General features: G+C 42.0%; 1 pseudogene; it reads left to right on the top strand.

Moving 5' to 3' along the window:
- Positions 1-678: 678 nt before the first annotated feature.
- LOC103247331 (small ribosomal subunit protein uS17m pseudogene) lies at positions 679-2,913 on the top strand (annotated as a pseudogene).
- The last annotated feature ends 2,705 nt before the right edge of the window (positions 2,914-5,618 follow it).

Raw genomic sequence — 5,618 nt, 5'->3', positions numbered from 1 at the left:
AAGAAAATAGCTAGAGGAGAATAATTCAACAAAAAGATTTATGTTTAAGGTGATGGATATTCCAAGTACCCTGATCCGATTATGTAAATGCATCAAATTATCACATGTATCCCAAAAATATGTACATCTAATATGTATCAATTTAAATAAATATACGAAAGAAAATAGTTATAAAAATGGTAGGTATTAGTCTGACTATATCAAAGTCACCTTAAATGTGAATGGTTTAAATGCACCAATTAAAAGACAGAGATTGTCACAGTGGATAAGAAAATAAGACCCAATTACATACTGTTTATAAGAAACCCACATTTAATATAAAGACAGAGACATATTAAAAGTCAAAGGTATGGTGGCTCACACCTGTAATCCCAGCTCTTTGAGAGCCTGAGGCAGGAGGATTGCTTGAGCCCAGGAGTTTGAGACCAGCCTGGGCAACACAGTGATACTCCATCTCTACAAAAAAATTAAAAATAAAGTAAAAAGATAGCCACAGATATACAAAAAGAAAAAAAAAAACACTAACCAAAAGAAAGTTGGAGTAGTTATATTTCTATCAGATAAAGCAGGTTTCAGAACAAGGAATGTCATCAAGAATAAAATGGGGATCATGCTGCGACTGACACTCCACAGGTCATGTGGCTGCACAGTAGTGGCGGAGGTGACTATAGCCACATAATGTCCATGGTTCGTTCATCCATCCGTACCAAATGGATTGTGGGGAAGGTGACTTGGACAAAAATGCAAACGACTGCTAAAGTGAGAGTGACCAGGCTTGTTCTGGATCCCTATTTATTAAAGCATTATAATAAGAGAAAAACCTACTTTGCTCACAATGCCCTTCAGCAGTGCACAATTGGGGATACTGTGCTTCTCAAAGCTTTACCTGTTCCACGAACAAAGCATGTGAAACATGAACAGGCTGAGATCGTTTTCAACATTGGAAAAGTCATAGATCCAGTGACAGGAAAACCCTGTGCAGGAACTACCTACCTGGAGAGTCCATTGAGTTCGGAAACCACTCAGCTAAGCAAAAATCTGGAAGAACTCAATATCTCTTCAGCACAGGGAAGGAGGAATGGAAGAAGAAGCCAAAGGGAAAGACTTACATGTTTATTTTATGGAAAAAGAAATTTTTCTAAGTTTCATCACAAACTGTGTCCAATTTCTCTTGGTATTTATAAAATAGCTAAAAACAAATGAAGTAAAGAGCATATTATGGTTTTTCACAAAGGTTTATGGTCATGCTTCAAATTTTCTTTTCAGTGAACATACTTTCATGTTACCACTAAGTGTGTCTAGCAGTCTGTTGTATTTTATAAGCTCACTGTTTTAGAAGGTTTTGTTTTTGTTTTTCGAGACAGGGTCTCACTTTGTCACCCAGGCTGGAGTGCAGTGGTTGCAATCTTGGCTTACTGCAGCCTCAACCTCCATGGCTCCAGCAATCTTTCCACCCCAGCCTTCTGAGTAGCTGGGAGCACAGGAGCGTGCCACTATACCTGGCTAATTTTTTGTCAATTTTGTGGAGACAGGGTCTCCCTATGTTGCCCAGGCTGGTCTTGAACTCCTGGGAGTGAAACGCTCACACTGGCCTCCCAAAGTGCTAGGATTACAGGCCTCAGCCATTGTGCCCAGCCGGTTTTCTTTTCTTCATTCAAAGGAATCTTGAATTTATCTTAGAACCTTTATTTTGAGGGAAGAAAGCCTTTGAATATAAACAGATAAGGCCACATTAAGTGAATATTTTGGATGCTATATATTCAAAATAAATATTTTATTTTTCTGACTTCACCAGGTCCAAAGGGAAATAATCAACATGCTTATGGTCAGAGTTTTTTTCGATCAAGCTGTATTAATAAGAATGTGGACGTGTGGAAAATAAAATTTTACAATTCTGAAAAAAAAATAAAATAAAATGGGGCATTATGGGGGTCAAGTCTCAAGAAAACTACAATCTTAAAACGTGTATGCACCTAACAACAAAGCATCAAAATAAATGAGACAAAAACTTATAGAACTGCAAGAAGAACTAGATACATCTACTATTATCATTGGAGATTTCAACACCCCTCTGTCAACAATGGATAGATTAAGCAGGCAGAAAATCAGTACAAATATAGAATGGATTATAGAGAAGGAAGAAAATGAAACCTAGTGGCAGCCCTGAGACCAACTGCAGCAAGATGAGCTGTAGTTCTTCTCACTAACCTCCTCTTCTAAGTCTTCCCTCAGGAAGACCTTCTGAGGTTCACAGGAATTCTGAACAGGAACTCTGAAGTTAATCCAGGCAACACCAAGGGTGGACTGTGGCAAGCATGGAGCTGCATAGCTCAGAGTTCCTATCAAGAAAGACTTTGCCATGGAACTATGAGCAGTGAAGTTAGCTTACAGCCTCAGGTTGCAGGACCTTCCAAGACTGGCTGCAGTATTCTTGACAAAACCATGCTTTCCCTGGGCAGCCTCCAGTCAATAACTAAGAAAGGTGGCACTTCTAGGGCCTAGCCACTTCTGCCCAATGTGAGACTCTTTTAAGAGGCAGTCTTTCCTCCAGAACTCCCCACTGGGTTGAGACCAAGACTTTCTCATATTAGCCTTAAAATCTAAGGCAACTCTGCCCAATTCTGTTTCCACCCCTTATCCTTTCACATGTGTCAGATAATGCATCGTAGTTTGAATGCCTTTCCTACCCAGTCTTGCTCTCTGCCCTTTTATCTTTCACCGGTATTAGCCACAATCAACATCCTGCATTCCTAACTCCTTATTAGCATCTGCTTCCTAGAAGACCCAAATAGACACAATTAGTCACTCACCACTGCCATCCACGTTGGGGAAATTCTTTAGAATGCACTTAATCAAGCATTTCAAGAGTCTCTTCATTATGATCAAAATGTTTTCAGCAAGTTCTTCAGTTTAATTCACAACTAGGAAAATCAGATAATGAAAAACATTTAATACCACAGCCTCACAATCTTCATCAAGGCATGTGTGCTGCTGGGCGCAGTGGCTCACGCCTGTAATCCCAGCACTTTGGGAGGACGAGGCGGGCGGATCACAAGGTCAGGAGATCGAGATCATCCTGGCTAACATGGTGAAACCCCATCTCTACTAAAAATACAAAAAATTAGCCAGGCGTGGTGGCACGTGCCTGTAGTCCCAGCTACTCCGGAAGCTGAGGCAGGAGAATGACATGAATCCGGGAGGCGGAGGTTGCAGTGAGCAGAGATCGTGCCACTGCACTCCAGCCTGGGGGACAGAGCATGAGACTCCATCTCAAAAAAAAAAAAAAAAAAAAAAAAAAGGCGTGTGTGCTGCAGCTACAGTTTTTGTAATCATTGCATTCAGTTTACCTGGCGGGATAGAACACTGATGAAGCTTATCATATAAGCATACATTTGGGCTGCGTAAAGTTAATCCTAATCATGCTTATGATCATTCAGATTAAGGGTTTTTGTTCCAGAAAGACACAAGATTTTTCTTGAAACTCAGTCGAGTGATGAATTTTCCTTAGGGAAGTCAGTGACTTCCTTGAGCAAAAGTAGTTATATATGGTCCTTATCCTAAGCTCATAACAAAGCTGGAAAAAAAACCTTTAACATGACTGTCAAGCATTAAGTGCTTCTCATAATCTTCATGTGTAGCTCAGGGAGAGGGGGCTTTCTTGTGGTCAACAGTGTGTAGATGTGTTAGTTAGTGCTACCATTTGGATGTTTGTTCCCCCAAAACTCATGTGGAAATTTGATCCCCAGTGTTGGAGATGGGGCCTATTAGGAGATCTTTGGGTAATGGGGCAAATCCCTCATGAATAGATTAATGCCCTAGGGAGGGAGGTGGTGAGTGAGTTCTCACTCTATTACTTCTCATGAGAGCTGGTTGTTATAAAGAGACTGATACCTCCCCCTTCTCTCCCTTGCTTCCTCTCTCTCCATGCGATCTCTGCACACACTGGCTCCCCTTTGCCTTCTGCCATGAGTGGAAGCAGCCTGAGGCTTTCACCAAGAGGCCCAACATTCCAGCCGGTGGAACCATGAGCCAAACAAACCTCTTTTCTTTATTAGCTCAGATATTTCTTTTTCTTTCTTTCTTTTTTTTTTTTGTTTGTTTTTTTGTTTGTTTGTTTGTTTGCTTGACAGAGTCTCACTCTGTCACCCAGGCTGAAGTGCAGTGGCACAATCTCAACTCACTGCAATGAACCACTGCCTCCCAGACTCAAGCGATTCTTGTGCCTCAGTCTCCCGAGTAGCTGAGACTACAGGTGTGCACTACCACATCCAGCCAATTTTTTGTGTTTTTAGTAGAGACGGGGTTTCACCACGTTGGCCAGGCTGGTCTTTTTGTTTTGTTTTTGTTTTTGAGACAGAGTCTGACTCTGTCACCCAGGCTGGAGTGCAGTGGCATGATCTTGGCTCACTGCAACCTCTGCCTCCTGGGCTCAGGTGATTCTTGTGCCTCAGACTCCCAAGTAGCTGGGACTACAGGCACACACCACCATACCTGGCTAATTTTTTGTATTTTTAGTAGAGACAGGGTTTTACTATGTTGGCCAGGCTGGTCTCCAACTCCTAGCCTCAAGTGATCTGCCCGCCTTGGCCTCCCAAAGTTCTGGGATTACAGGCATGAGCCACTGCGCCCAGCCAGATATTTCTGTATACCAACACAAACAGAGACAGTCAGGTAGACTAGAATCTGCTGTGGTAACAAAGAAACGCTGAAATTTCATTGGCTTACCCAAAGGTTGACTTTTCACTCACACAAAGTCCCATGAGATGGTTCCTGTATGAGCAACTGTCCAGGGTGGTTTTCCTCTGAGGGGAAACCCAAGGATACAGGTTCCTTGCATCGTGTTCCACCATTTCAGAGTCCTTTGCTTCCTGCTGTACAACAGCAAAGAGATTTATTAACAGCATGAAAAATCATGAAGGGTATTACATGGGTCAGGCCTAGAAGTGGCAGTTATCAATCCTACACGTTCCCTCACCAAAACAAAACCACATGGTTCCACTTAGGCAAAAAGAAAGCCTGGAAATGTAAGGGAGCATGTGGATACTGGTGGATAGTCTCTGGCATAATAGACTTTTCTTTTGATATAACAGTTTGAAAACATGAAACAAGCTCTAAAGTTGGATTTATCTAAGCTTTTACTCTTTATAGTTTATCCTGACACATCACCTTCAGTCTAAGTTATTCACATAAAGTCATCAATAAGCTTAAATTCCTTCTCTATCTCAATTAATTACATCACCATCCACCCATTTGCTCAAGTGCAAAACTTAAAAGTTATCCATGTTTCTGCTACATAGAAACTGGATAAAAGAGCCGGGCGCGGTGGCTCACGCCTGTAATCCCATTACTTTGGGAGGCCGAGGCGGGCAGATCATCTGAGGTCAGGAGTTCAAAACTAGTCTGACCAACATGTTAAAACCTTGTCTCTATGAAAAATACAAAAATTAGCTGGGCATGGTGGTAGGCGCCTGTAATCCCAGCTACTCGGGAGACTGAGAGAGGAGAATCACTTGAACCCAGGAGGCAGAGGTTGCAGTGAGCCAAGATCCCACCAGTGCACTCCAGCCTGGGCAACAAGAGCAAAACTCCATCTCAAAAAAAAAAAAAGAAACTGGATA

This window comes from Chlorocebus sabaeus, chromosome X (assembly GCF_047675955.1).
Source record: "Chlorocebus sabaeus isolate Y175 chromosome X, mChlSab1.0.hap1, whole genome shotgun sequence".
In the NCBI taxonomy this organism is placed as follows: domain Eukaryota; kingdom Metazoa; phylum Chordata; class Mammalia; order Primates; family Cercopithecidae; genus Chlorocebus; species Chlorocebus sabaeus.
The sequence above is the reverse complement of the archived record's forward strand: the minus strand, read 5'-3'. Positions and strand labels throughout refer to the sequence as shown.